The sequence below is a fragment of the Heterodontus francisci genome, chromosome 9, assembly GCF_036365525.1.
Source record: "Heterodontus francisci isolate sHetFra1 chromosome 9, sHetFra1.hap1, whole genome shotgun sequence".
Taxonomy (NCBI): domain Eukaryota; kingdom Metazoa; phylum Chordata; class Chondrichthyes; order Heterodontiformes; family Heterodontidae; genus Heterodontus; species Heterodontus francisci.
In genome coordinates this window covers 72841990-72857265 of record NC_090379.1, presented here as the reverse complement: position 1 = coordinate 72857265, position 15276 = coordinate 72841990, and the positions used below count along the sequence as shown (strand labels likewise).

Sequence of the window (15276 nt, the reverse complement as noted above, 5' to 3'; positions counted from 1 at the left end):
TACTCATCCCCATTGGAAAATAATATCTTCCTTTCATTAGCTGGTGCAGAGCCATTACAGTCGCTTCTCATAATTAATAATTTCCTTTAATTACCAAAAACCACCTCTCACTTTTGCTCTGCAGCTCCTGCTGTTTCACTGCCAAGCTGAGCCCCAACCTTAGCTTCTGAATTTTCATCTGCCTAAGGGTCTTATTCCTCCCATAGTCCTATTGCCCGTCTAAGAGCGAAGTCCAAAGTACGGAAAGTCCTCATCAGAGAACTCCTCTTTGCTGACGATGCTGCTTTAACATCTCACACTGAAGAATGCCTGCAGAGTCTCATCGACAGGTTTGCGTCTGCCTGCAATGAATTTGGCCTAACCATCAGCCTCAAGAAAACGAACATCATGGGGCAGGATGTCAGAAATGCTCCATCCATCAATATTGGCGACCACGCTCTGGAAGTGGTTCAAGAGTTCACCTACCTAGGCTCAACTATCACCAGTAACCTGTCTCTAGATGCAGAAATCAACAAGCGCATGGGTAAGGCTTCCACTGCTATGTCCAGACTGGCCAAGAGAGTGTGGGAAAATGGCGCACTGACACGGAACACAAAAGTCCGAGTGTATCAGGCCTGTGTCCTCAGTACCTTGCTCTACGGCAGCGAGGCCTGGACAACGTATGCCAGCCAAGAGCGACGTCTCAATTCATTCCATCTTCGCTGCCTTCGGAGAATACTTGGCATCAGGTGGCAGGACTATATCTCCAACACAGAAGTCCTTGAAGTGGCCAACACCCCCAGCTTATACACACTACTGAGTCAGCGGCGCTTGAGATGGCTTGGCCATGTGAGCCGCATGGAAGATGGCAGGATCCCCAAAGACACATTGTACAGCGAGCTCGCCACTGGTATCAGACCCACCGGCCGTCCATGTCTCCGTTATAAAGACGTCTGCAAACGCGACATGAAATCGTGTGACATTGATCACAAGTCGTGGGAGTCAGTTGCCAGCATTCGCCAGAGCTGGCGGGCAGCCATAAAGACAGGGCTAAATTGTGGCGAGTCGAAGAGACTTAGTAGTTGGCAGGAAAAAAGACAGAGGCGCAAGGGGAGAGCCAACTGTGCAACAGCCCCAACAAACAAATTTCTCTGCAGCACCTGTGGAAGAGCCTGTCACTCCAGAATTGGCCTTTATAGCCACTCCAGGCGCTGCTTCACAAACCACTGACCACCTCCAGGCGCGTATCCATTGTCTCTCGAGATAAGGAGGCCCAAAGAAGAAAGAAGAAAGTCCTATTAACTATTAAAAATGATGAAATAAAAACAAAAAGTGCTGGTAATACTCAGCAGGTCTGGCAGCATTTGTGGAGAGAGAAGCAGAGTTAACGTATCAGGTCAGTGACCTTTCATCAGAACTGGCAAAGATTAGAAATGTAATAGGTTTTAAGCAAATAAAGCGGGGGCGAAGGAAAAGAGAACAAAAGGAGAGGTGTTGATAGGAGAGAGGGCTGGAGAGATTAACTGACAAGGAGGTCATGGGGCAAAGGCAAAGAGTGTGCTAATGGTGTGGTGAAAGACAAAGTGTTAGTGCAGAGAGGGTGTTAAATGACAGAATAATGAACAGCCCAAGCCAAAAGCACAAACATGAGAAAAACAGTGGGCAGGCACATGGTTAAAAAAATGAATGATGAAACGAACAAACGCGCTCTGAAATTATTGAACTCAATGTTCAGTCCAGTAGGATGTAGCGTGCCTAATCGGTAAATGAGGAGCTGTTCCTCGAGCTTGCGTTGATGTTCACTAGAACACTGCAGCAAGCCCAGGACAGAGATGTGGGCATGAGAGCGGTGGGGGGGGGGGGGGTGTTGAAATGGCAAGCGACAGGAAGCTCGGGGTCAAGTTTTCGGACTGAGTGGAGGTCTTCCGCAAAACGAGCACCCAATCTGCATTTGGTCTCCCCAATGTAGTGGATACCGCATTGTGAGCAGCGAATACAGTATACTAAATTGAAAGAAGTACAAGTAAATTGCTGCTTCACCTGAAAGGAGTGCTTGGGGCCTTGGATAGTGAGGAGAGAGGAGGTAAAAGGGCAGGTATTACACCTCCTGCGATTGCATGGGAAGGTGCTGTGGGAAGGGGACGAGGTGGTGGGGGTAATGGAGGAGTGGACCAGGGTGTCACGCAAGGAATGATCTCTTCAGAATGCTAACGGGAGGGGAGAGGAAGATGCATTTGGTGGTGGCATCACGCTGGAGGTGGTGGAAATGGCGAAGGATGATCCTTTGGATGTGGAGGCTGATGGGGTGGAAAGTGAGGACAAGGGGACCCTGTCATGGTTCTGGGAGGGAGGGGAAGGGGTGAGGGCAGAAGTGTGGGAAATGGGCCGGACACGATTGAGGGCCCTGTCAACCACAGTGGAACGGTGGGAGGGTGGGGGGGTGGTGGAGGTGGAATCCTCACTTGAGGAAAAAGGAAGACATATCAAAAGTGCTGTTGTGGAAGGTTGTATTATCAGAGCAGATGCGTCAGAGACAAGAGAATCTGGAAGAATGGAATGCAGTCCTTACAGGAGGCAGGGTGTGAAGAAATGTATTCGAGGTAGCTGTGGGAGCCGGTGGGCTTATAATGAATATTAGTGGTCAGTTTATCCCCAGAGATGGAGAGACAGAAGTGCAGCAGTTCAAGAAGATAGCTTACCACCACCTTCTCAAGGTCAATTAGGGATGGGCTATAAATGCTGGCCTAGCCAGCGGTACCACATCCCTGGAACGAATAAAGAAAACTCTAATTGCATGCTACCCTCTACTCTCTGTCTTTTCTTGTGTGTGTGTGTGTGTGTGAGTGAATGTATGAGTGGATGAAGTTGTGAGCATTTTTCGATTATTGTTTAAAAATAAATATTTATCTTCTAACCTACAAGAAAACCTGTAATTTGTCTATTTATTTGACCCTTAAAACACTCAAGGATTAAAACACTTTAAAAAAAATACTATTTGCAGTCAGTTGAGGGGTGAAAAGTGGAAGTCACTCACACCACTTCCCATCTGTCCACGACAACATAGTTACTGGATAGCCAGGAATGGTGGTGTGTTTGTTATAGTACTGGACATAATACTGAGACATGAACTAATAATCTAGAGAATTTGAGTTTAATTCCCAGCAGCAGTTTGAGAATTTGAATTCAGTTTAAATCTGGAAATAAAAAGCTGTTGTCACGAAGCTGATGGATAGTCATAAAAACAGAAGTGGTTCACTAATGTTCTTTATGAAGGGAACCTGTGTCCTGACCCTGTCTGGCCTATACATGACTCTAGTTACACACCAACGTGGTTGACTCTTAACTATCAAGCCATTCGGTTGAACAGGGCAACTTGGATGGGCAATAAATGTCGGCCTTGCAAGTGACACCCACATCCTGAGAATTAATAAAAAAGAATATTTTTTTAAATCATGACCTATGCAGGAGTATATTCCAAGTACCTTATTTTTAAACTAGCCAGGATTAACATGGACTCTATGCAGATATTTAAAAAAGTTTGTATCAACTTTAATTCTTCCTAATAGTTCAGATGGGAACACGACCTGTAATCCATTTCTTAGCCACCTGAACTTTGAAATCTATGTTTAGGAGCCGTCACAATAGAAAATATAATTTTTATGTTTATTAGCAAGGATGATGCATTTTCCATCAGTGTTGGTCTGAGCTCCCTTCATGGCCTGTGGCTATGGGAAATTTTCACCCTTCTTCCCTGAAGGTGCAGACTTTTGCTGGGGCATAGTATAGATAGTCCTCCAGTATTTTGGCACGTGGCATCATATGCAAATAAGAAAGTAAATGTAGTACAGAGCAGAAGGTTTTGGACTTAAATCCTGGTCTGTATTAATTATCAGATTGAACATAAAATTGAGCTGTAGGGAGGGAGAAAAGAAGAGGGGTAAGGGGAACAATAAAAAGCCACAAGAGATCCAACTCCTGACTGCTATCCATGACCCTGCCTGAAAAATGCAAGAGAAATGCACTGCAAAGGCATTATTTGGGTCAGGATCAAGCTCAGTTGTGATTCTCTCCACAACGTGAATAACTTGCTGTTCTTTTACTAGCTAGACTTATACAAGAAAAATTGACAAGTGGACTGGAAGACCACTGTCACCTGTAGACCTGTACGCCAGCAACAGTCTAGGAAAAAAATTGAAAAAATAACAAATCAAAAACAGTTACTCTGAATGGGGACAAAAATTGTTTTTGCTCAAGAGTTGTGAATTTTATGCCATAGTGGCCTTCAATCAAGAATAAAACTGGATCAGTTTGGGATGCAATAAAATGGGGAAGTTTAGGATTCATCATGATAACCAGAGGATAGCTGGGACCTTTGATTTTAGATTAGATTAGATTAGAGATACAGCACTGAAACAGGCCCTTCAGCCCACCGAGTCTGTGCTGACCATAAACCACCCATTTATACTAATCCTACACTAATCCCATATTCCTACCAAACATCCCCACCTGTCCCTATATTTCCCTACCACCTACCTATACTAGTGACAATTTATAATGGCCAATGTACCTATCAACCTGCAAGTCTTTTGGCTTGTGGGAGGAAACCGGAGCACCCGGAGAAAACCCACGCAGACACAGGGAGAACTTGCAAACTCCACACAAGCAGTACCCGGAATCGAACCCGGGTCCCTGGAGCTGTGAGGCTGCGGTGCTAACCACTGTGCCGCCCTAGTTTCTTGCCAGTTTTTAACTTATCCGGAAATCTGAAAACCCATGTTCTTTTCATGAGGAAGATTTGTGCAGTATGTGTATTATGACTGGTTGACCAATTGGGAACTTCTTTATTGCCATAATCTTACAAAATATAATATAATACAAAAGGATTACATTACTTGTATTTGCATACAAACATCAAATCCCTGGATTAAAATTAGGAATCATATTTTAAGATATTGCTTATCAGTGTATTTAAAATACAATTGTCAACTACTGTATACAGCAGAAAAATCACCAATGTTTTGCGAAAAAGAAAGACACGGAATTAAAAGTAAAAAAATGTTTCATGCAGTAGTTGTAGTGAAACATTCTAGATTTGTACAATTAAAATGCTTGTACCTTTCTTCCTGGAAAGGTATAAATTATTCTTAAACACTAGACTCAAGTCCAAATGTAGCAAATCTTTTAAAATCCTGATTTGACATCAAATCACATCTCGGGATAGGAAAGTGATTCACAATTAGACAACTAAATCAAAAAAAGTACAAGGGATTGCTGTGGAACATAAGCAATTAGTTTATGCTAAATAAATATAATGGCTGGGATTTTATGTAGCCCCCAGAGGTGGAGTTGGAGGTGGTGGGGGGGGGGAAGAGGGGAGCATGGAGTATTACGACGAGGGGCAGAGGGCCCATTGCCTCCCTGTCACCAAGCAATCTTCCCGGGAGCGAGATAGGCCAATGACTGCCTTCCTGTCCAGAGGTCAATTGAGGCCCTTAAGTGGCCTATTAAGAGCCTCTTCCCGCTGCCACTAGGATCTTACCAATGGTGGGAGGGGTCTCTGACACGGGGGTGGGGGGAGGACACTTTGTAACATGAGGTGCCCTCCCTGCGGGCTTGGGGGGGGTCCCTCCTCTGCGGGCAATCTGTGGCCCAAGAAGGACCCCCACTGGGAGCCAGTTTACCCCCTGGGACCCCCTCCCCCCAGGAGTGCATGACCACCACCCACCCCCCCCCCCCCCCCTCGCCAGGGTGTTCCAGACTTGCTCCGGTGACCCTGCCTCACCTCTCTCTGCTCAGTCCGTAAGCATGACGCTGAGTTTCTGGTTGCTTGCCATTTCAACACCCGTCCCTGCTCTCATACTCACATCTCTGTCCTGGGATTGCTGCAGTGTTCCAGCGAACATCAACACAAGCTCCAGGAACAGCACCTCATTTACCGATTATGCACGCTACAATCTGCCGAACTGAACATTGAGTTTAGTAATTTCAGAGCATGACGGGCCCCCCTTTTTATTTTTAGTTATGTTTTCTTTTTTCCTTTTTATTTGTTTATTTTGTTTTAGCTTGCTCAATTTGTTTCTACTGTGCGTACCCACTTTTTAAAATGTTTGTGCTTGGAGCCAGGGCTGTTCATTTTACACCCTCTCTGTACTAATGCTTTGTCTTTCACCACACTATTAACATACCATTTGCCTTTGTTCCATGACCTACTGGTCAGTTATTCTCTGTGACCTTGTCCTCTCAACACCTTCTCTTTGGTTATCTCTTGCCCCACCCCCACTTTACTTGCTTAAAACCTCTTACATTTTTAATATTGGTCAGTTCTGATGAAGGGTCACTGATCTGAAACGTTAACTCTGCTTTTCCCTCCACAGATGTTGCCAGACCTGCTCAGTATTTCCAGCATTTCTTGTTTTTATCTCACCTATCTCTTGTCCGGGGTTCCTGCGCTGGGCCTGGGTCTGAATCGATGCCGATACTGCTGAGCTGCTGGCCCTCTGATTGGCCAGCAGCTCATGGGGGTGGGATCCCCTATCTTTAATAGGAAATGAACCAGGCTTCTGAAACTAGATTTAAAAGGACAAGAGGATCGCTCTGTGGAGGCTCAAAAAGGCAGCGGGCTTTCCCCTGCCTTTTCAGCCAGTGCCAGGAGCCCTGCCTTTTGGGACTGGTGCCACGAGCCCCACCTGCGACTGTTCCATTTTGTTACTTTTTTGCAAGTTGATAATAAGCATCTAACATTCTCTACAGTATAAAGCAATTTTAGAAAGTTGCCCCACAGAGCAACCAAAAGGAAATTCATGATGTGTCTTTATATGTAATCTGGTTCTTTTGAAAGAATGACTTCAGCATGTCCCAAAGCACTTTATGGTCAATGAAATACTTTTTTGAAGTGTAGTCACAGTTGTAACATAGGAAACGTGGCAACCAATTTGCACACAGCAAGACCCCATGAACAGCAATGTGATAATGACCAGATAATCTGTTTTTGTGATGTTGGTTGAGAAATAAATACTGGCCAGAATTCCCCTGCCCTTCTAATTCGTGCCATATGATCTTTTATGTCCATCTGAGAGGGCAGACAGGATCTCAGTTTAACAGCTCGTCTGAAAGAAGGACATTCAACAGCATAGCACTCCCTCAGCACTGCACTGGAGTCTCAGCCTAGATCTTGTGCTAAAGTCTCTGGACTGGTGCATGAATCCACAACATCCTGATTCAGACCACTGAGCCACGGCTGACACAGTGAATCAAAATGATTCCACATGTCGTAACAAAAACTAAGCCAATGGCTGGTAAGTCCAATGCAGGATGCAGGGCTTCCATGTTTGTTCCATTGATTGACACAAAAGCCCAGAAGGCAAATCACAAGAAATAAATGTTGTTTGTCTGCATGAATGTCTTTTAAAATTTTTAAAAATACAACAAAGGAAAATAATACCAATAAAAGTAGCAAAGTAACTATAAAAGTGACAGGAAAACGATAAGTATACTTTTTAATAGATTCAAATTCAACTTGTACTGTTTCTCATGCTTTGTGCATGATCCTTGCTTTATCCTCAGTGTATCAGTACATCAGTTTCAAGATTAAGGCACGTGTCCAAAGCTGGATGTTTCAGAGGTATTGAAGTGAAGCTAACCAGTTGTTAATTAAAGATGTTACTGCCATCTTTAGAAATGTCCTATGTTTACAGCATCTCATAAAGATGGAGTTGTTTCCAATGCATCCATGTCCATATATTTCCCCTAGCAGACATGATAATCTTGTGGCACCTCCAGAACCCACTGGTTAAGCTATGTGTCAGTCTATGGGAAAGAGAACAAAAAATATGGTATAATCATACTGTATGAGACTTCTATATACAATATTTGACACATCGGGTTGGATCATATAAAGGGATATTGAACACTAATTTCATTCCAGTGAAAAGTACCATAACGACCATATAAATGATACATGTACTTGTATTTCCAAATCCAGTCAGTAAAATGAAATAAAAGCAAAATACTGCAGATGCTGGAAATCTGAAATAAAAGCAGAAAGTGCTGGAAATACTCAGCAGGTCTGGCAGCATCTGTGGAAAGAGAAACACAGTAAACATTTCAGGTCGATGACCTTTCATTTTATTTAAGTAAAATGAAATTCCCACCTTACAAATTAATTATGTACACAGTTGTAAAGACATCTTTGCACAATGCTGTCCATACCAATAACATCCATATTAAATCTGACAATATAGAATGTTTTTATTTGGCACTTAAAAATAGTTGTCCTGCAAATGTTAATATCTATTTGATAGCTGCTGAATTGCAGTTAGTATTAATTTTGCTATTTAGATTTTTTATTCTCCTCTTTAGTTTTCCCATATAATCCACTAGTTCTGGTGGAGGGGAGGGGCAGGTAACCTGTTCTGCAGGTGTTGCTGACGCTGCTCTGAAACATCACCAAGGGATGCACAAGAGCAGTCTGGACACGTTTACTTGCCTATTTTTTTTATCCTCTCTCATATGCAAATCCCATTAAAAGTTGGAGGATTGAAATCTCGATGAGTATTTGCACATCATAATAGTCATCGTCTTAGTTAATTAATAGGCAACTTTGCTATTCCAGAATGACAACAGGTAACTGATGCTTTGTTGGCCAGTAACTTAGCCTTGTCTGTCCTGGAACAGTGCCAGTATGAGAAAATACAGTTGGACATTGCCACTCTCCTACTGTTCAATCTTTAGGGATTCTTTGGGGTCCCTATTCCATCTGATCTTGAAGGAACCGCAAAGATTGTCAAGACAGTTTTTTTTTAAGTCAATCTACTCTCCAAAATGGTTATATTCTAAAACCAAGGACACGAAATTTAGATCCAAGGCAGTGCTCTGGAAGCTGGAAGCTCTCCAAGTGGGGCGCGCAGCGCCTCCAGCTGCTTCTGGCACAGCCCACACGGAAACCCATATTGGGAAGGATACTCGTGTGGGTGTTTGTATGTGTGACCTGGAAGCCTTCAAACTGGTCAGATCATGACATGAAACAGCCATACCAGCTGATTTGATGCACAATTTACAAACCATGCAGGTCCATTCACCTATTTGCTTGTCACGAACTAAAGAATATGCATACAGCTGCAAGATGGACCCACCAATAGCGTTATTTAAGGAGTCAGGCACCCAACTTGTAGATAAAGTGATTTACACTAACTACTGCTGTTGCTGAAAGTATTGTGGAGTGTTTTTGGAGGTGTTGTGGTGAGTTCCTGGATTTGACAGGGAGTGCTGCTGCATCCTCACAAGGAGGGCAGAGGATATGATGACCTGTCCACACAAAGGCTGCAACAGGTATGGGGGCTGCAGTTGCAGTGCCTCTAGGTTTGCAACATGACAGGGAGATGGAACAGAGGCTGCAAGTGAGGGCAAGCTCTGAACCCTGTCCTCTGTCAAGTTGGAGCCAGACTTCTCCATGCTCTTTGATAGTGAGAAGAAGCTGTCTGACAGGCCAGCCAATGCACCCAAAATCTTGGTGTGCATCTTCTTCAACGTTCTCCTGTATGCCACCCCATCGAAATCCTCATCTGAGTTCCCTGAAGCAGAACTTGTCTGCAACATCAACCTCCTTGGAGCTGACACATAAACTATCCTGAGCCTGATTGCAGCCCATTCATGTCCGGTGACTCACCATGTGCAGATCCCAATGCTATACTAGCCTCCAAGGTGTGTGTAGTGCCAGTATCTGAACTGGTGGCTGCGCATGTCAGCTTAATTGACAGTGCCTCTTCATCAGAGCTGTGGTGTTGCTCTCTCTCTCTCTTCCTCCTTGGGCTGCTGTGGCTGGGCATTTGGCAGTTCTTGTGCATCTGAAAGTGGAAAATTAGAAAGGGGAAGGATGAGATGGGAGAAGGTGTGTAGGGTGGAGAGCAAGAGCTCCAAAGCCGCACCATCAGCAGCTTATATATTATGCCAGATAGCAGGATGAGGGGGTGCTGGGAGTTGAGAAAGGGCATAAGGCAGGAACATTCCGTCATCCTCAATATTCTCAGTGATGCTGGATGCCACGGGCTTTGTTGCAGCCAGCCCCTTGATGCAGAGAACCATCTCCTCCATAGAACACAAGAGATCCAGGTGTTCTTGCTGCCACTGGTTCTGCTCTGCTTCCTTTTATTGAGTGTGACCTTGTCCTTCAAGAGAGAGGGGAAAATGTCAGTGATTGTGTGGCACTGTCATTGGGTGATGTACCTGTCACTATCTGGAGGTATACGGCAGCAGTGGGAACTGGGTGTGGTGGTGGCATCATGGGATTGCGTGTGTGGGTGAGGTGGGGTTTTTGGATGTTAGGCGTGAGTCTCAATTGCTGGAGTTTGTTGCTGGCTGTGTTATGGGAGTGTGATGCACTGAGCAACGTGAGTGGCTAATGGAGCAGTGGGTAGGAGAAGTCATGTGAAGTTGCATTTACTGATCTTGACCATGTACATGAGGTCAATAGATTTTTTGTGGTACAGCTGCCAGTCCTAGGGGCCATACTCCAGGAATTCACCTCTTCTGACCCCCTGCAGAAACATGGTGTCTCTGCTGTTGCCCATTTCCACCACTAAGGCTTCTATCACTGCATCTGTGGACCTAGGAGCCCTCTCACTGCCCTGGTGTTCCATCTTCCTTGTTTAAAATTGCAGCAATAGCTTTCAGCTTCCTTAGTCTTACAATAATTATACAGGGCTTTGGTGAGGCCACACCTGGAGTACTGTGTACAGTTTTGGTCTCCTTGTCCAAAGATGGACATACTTGCCCTAGAGGGAGTGCAACTAAGGTTCACTAGACTGGTTCTTGGGATGAGGGGATTGTCCTATGAGGAGAGATTGAGTAGGCTAAGCCTATATTCTCTGGAGTTCAAAAGAGTGAGAAGTGATCTAATTGAAACACATAAAATTCTTAAAGGGCTTGACAGGGTAGAGGCTGAGAAAATGTTTACCCTATCTGGGGAATCTACAGTCTAGGGTGACAGTCTCAGAATAAGGTGTCAGCCATTTAGGAGTGAGCTCAGGAGAAATTTCTTCACTCCAAGGATTGTGAATCTTTGGAATTCTCTACCCCAGAGAGCTGAGAGTGCTCAGTCGTTGAGCATATTTAAGACAGAGGTTGATAAATTTTTGGGTACTCAGGGAATTAAGGGATATGGGGATAGTGTGGCAAGGTGGAGTTGAGTTAGAAGATCAGCCATGGTCTTTGCTGAATGGCGGAGCAGACTCAAAGAGCCAAATGGCTGACTCCTTATCCTATTTCTTATGTTCCTATTATTCAGTGCAGCTTTCCTTTAAGAGGGACAGGTTGCCTTTAAGAATAGCAGGCTGGTTGCACCATGTGCTGTCAGCACACACTGCTCAGCCCCTGCAGAGGGGGGAGGCCTTGCATAATGAGGACATCATTGATCGCCACTCCTCATCTAACGAGGAGAATGTGGAGGAGGCTGCTGAACAGGTGGCCCAGGATGTGGAACGAGAGGTGAGGGGAATTGAGAGACGTGCAAGGGAGGCTCGGGACAATCTTAGACATACACATTTCTGGTGACCCTTTCAGTATCAGTGCAATAAAGACGTACCTTAATGTGGACCTCATTCGGCTCACACTGCATCACCCAGGTTCACAGCGTGCACTGACAAAGCTGAGGAGCTGACCAAACGTGGCCTTTTTTTTATTCTTTCATGAGATAGATAGAGTCATACAGCACAAAAACAGGTCCTTCGGCCCATCATGTCTGTGCCGGCCATCAAGCACCAAACCTATTCTAATCCCATTTTCCAGCACTTGGCCCGTAGCCTTGTATTCTATGGCGTTTCAAGTGCTCATCTAAATACTTCTTAAATGTTGTGATGGTTCCTGCCTCTACCACCTCTTCAGGCAGTGTGTTCCAGATTCCAACCACCCTCTGGGTGAAAATTTTTTTCCTCAAATCCACTCTAAACCTTCTGCCCCTTACCTTAAATCTTTGACCCCTGGTTATTGACCCTTCCGCTATGGGAAAAAAATCTCTTCCTTTCTAATCTATCAATGCCCCTCAATTTTGTATACCTCAATCATGTCCCCCCTCAGCCTTCTCTGCTCCAAGGAAAACAACCCTAGCTCTTTCAGTCTCTCTTCATAGCTGAAATGCTCCAGCCCAGGCAACATCCTGGTGAATCTCCTCTGCACCCTCTCCAGTGCACTCACATCCTTCCTATAGTGTGGTGCCCAGAATCATACACAGTACTCCAGCTATGGTCTAACTAGGGTTTTATACAGCTCCATCATAAACTCCCTGCTCTTATATTATATGCCTTGGCTAATAAAGGCAAGTATCCCATATGCCTTCCTAACCACCTTATCTGCCTGGGCTGCTGCCTTCAGTGATCTATGGACAAGTACACCAAGATCCCTCTGACCTTCTGTACTTCCTAGGATCCTACCATCTATTGTATATTCCCTTGCCTTGTTAGTCCTCCCAAAATGCATCACCTCACACTTTTCAGGATTAAATTCCATTTGCCACTGCTCTGCCCATCTTACCAGCCCATCTATATCGTCCTGTAATCTTAGGGCTTTCCTTCTCACTATTTGCGACACCACCAATTTTCGACTCATCCGCGAACTTACTGATCATATCTCCTATATTCACGTCTAAATTGTTAATGTACACTACAAACAGCAAGGATCCCAGCACCCATCCCTGTGGTACACCACTGGTAACAGGCTTCCAATTGCAGAAACAACCCTCGTCTATCACCCTCTGCCTCCTGCCACTAAGCCAATTTTGGATCCAATTTGGCAAATTGCCCTGGATCCCATGGACTCTTACCTTCTTAACCAATCTCCCATGTGGGACCTTATCAAAAGCCTTACTGAAGTCCATATAGACTACATCAACTGCTTTACCCTCATCTACACATCTAGCAAATGCCACGAAAAATTCAATCAAGTTAGTTAGACACAATCTCCCCCTAACAAAGCCATGCTGACTATCCCTGATTAATCCCTGCCTCTCCAAGTGGAAATTAATCCTGTCCCTCAGAATTTTTCCAATAGTTTCCCTACCACTGATGTTAGACTCACCGGCCTGTAATTACCTGGTTTATCCTTGCTATCCTTCTTGAATAATGGTACCACATTCACTGTCCTCCAGTCCTCCGGTACCTCTTCTGTGGCCAGAGAGGATTTGAAAATTTGTGTCAGAGCCCCTGCTATCTCCTCCCTTGCCTCACATAACAGCCTGGGATACATCTCATCTGGGCCTGGGGATTTATCCACTTTTAAGCCCACTAAAACGGCTAATTTTTCCTCCCTTTCAATATTAATACGTTCAAGTATATCACAATCCCCCACCCGATCTCTACACCTACATCGTCCTTCTCCATAGTAAACACAGATGAAAAGTAATCATTTAAAACCTTACCTATATTCTCCGGCTCCACACACAGTTTGCCACTTTGGTCCCTAATGGGCCATATTCTTTCCCTGCTTATCCTCTTGCCCTTAATATACTTACAAAATGCCTTAGGATTTTCCTTTATCTTGTCCGGCAGTGTTTTTTCATGTCCCCTCTTTGCTCTCCTCGTTACTTTTTTAAGTACCCCCCTACACTTTCTATACTCCTCGAGGGCCTCCGTTGTTTTCAGCGCTCTGAATCTGCCATAAGCCTCCTTTTGTTTCCTGATGCAATCCTCTATATCCCTTGACATCCAAGGTTCCCTGGACTTGTTGGTCCTACCCTTCACCTTAACGGGTACATGTTGGCTCTGAATTCTCACTATTTCCTCTTTGAATGACTCCCACTGGTCTGATATAGACTTTCCTACAAGTAGCTGCGCCCAGTCCACTTTGGCCAGATCCTGTTTTATCATACTGAAATCGGCCTTCCCCAAATTCAGTACCTTTATTTCTGGACTGTCTTTGTCCTTTTCCATAACTACCTTAAATCTTACAGAGTTATGGTCACTATCCCCAAAATGCTCCCCCATTGACACTTCTACCACTTGTCCAGCTTCATTCCCTAGGATTAGGTCCAGTACTGCCCCTTCTCTTGTAGAATTTTCTACGTACTAGCTCAAAAAGCTCTCCTGTATGCATTTTAAGATTTCCACCCCCTTTAAGCCTTTTGCACTAAGACTATCCCAGTTGATATTAGGGAAGTTAAAATCCCGTACTATTATTACCCTATTATTTTTACACGTCTCTGAGATTTTCCTACATATCTGCTCCTCTATCTCTCCCTGACTATTTGGAGGCCTGTAGTACACGCCCAGCGAAGTGATTGCCCCCTTTTTGTTTTTAAGTTCTACGCATATGGCCTCATTTGAGGAACCTTCTAAGATATCATCCCTCCTTACTGCAGTAATTGACTCCTTGATCAACAGTGCAATACCACCACCTCTTTTATCCCCTCCCCTGTCACGCCTGAAGATTCTATACCCTGGAATATTGAGCTGCCAGTCCTGCCCCTCCCTCAACCATGTCTCTGCGATAGCAATAATATCATAATCCCATGTGCTAATCAATGCCCTCAATTCATCTGCCTTACCAGTAAGACTCCTTGCATTAAAATAGATGCAATCCAGCTTTGCATTTGTCACTTGTGCCTTAACAGGTCGATATTTGCTCTGCCTTCCAGACTGACTCAGTTTCTCTTCTATATTTGACTGTGCATCACCCCCTACTGTACCTCCACCCTGTATCCCATCCCCATGCCAAATTAGTTTAAACACCGCACCCCCCCACTAGCAAACCTCCCAGCAAGAATGTTGGTCCCGTTCGGTTCAGGTGCAACCCGTCCAACTTGTACAGGTCCCACCTTTGCCAGAAACAGTCCCAGTGATCCAGGAAACTAAAGCCCTCCCTCCTGCAACATCTCCTCAGCACATATTCATCTGCTCTATCCTCCTATTCCTATACTCACTAGCACGTGGCACCGGGAGTAATCCAGAGATTACAACTTTTGAGGTCCTGCTTTTTAATCTGCTACCTAGCTCCCTAATTCTTGTTGCAGGACCTAATCCCTCTTTCTACCTATGTCGTTGGTCCCAATGTGTACCACAACATCTGACTGTTCACCCTTCCCCTTCAGAATATCCTGCAGCCGCTCTGTGACATCCTTGATCCTAGCACCAGCGAGGCAACATACCATCCTGGAGTCACAGTTGCGGCCACAGAAACGCCTATCTGTACCCCTTACGATATAATCCCCTATCACAACAACTCTCCCACTCCTTTTCTTCCCCTCCTGTGCAGCTGAGCCACCCGTGGTGCCACAGACTTGGCTCTTGCTGCATTCTCCTGAGAAGCTATCTC

The 15276-nt window shown here is 44.8% G+C and overlaps 1 long non-coding RNA gene across 1 annotated transcript in view; it reads right to left on the bottom strand.

Annotated features, from left to right (window-relative positions):
• Positions 1-7535: 7535 nt before the first annotated feature.
• LOC137373492 (uncharacterized) overlaps positions 7536-15276 on the bottom strand; it is a 28493-nt gene continuing 20752 nt past the window's right edge. The window contains exons 3-4 of the long non-coding RNA XR_010975637.1: positions 9644-9821; positions 7536-7785 (exon numbers count right to left, since the gene is read on the bottom strand). This is a non-coding gene — a long non-coding RNA (uncharacterized lncRNA). The remainder of the gene's footprint in view (positions 7786-9643; positions 9822-15276) is intronic.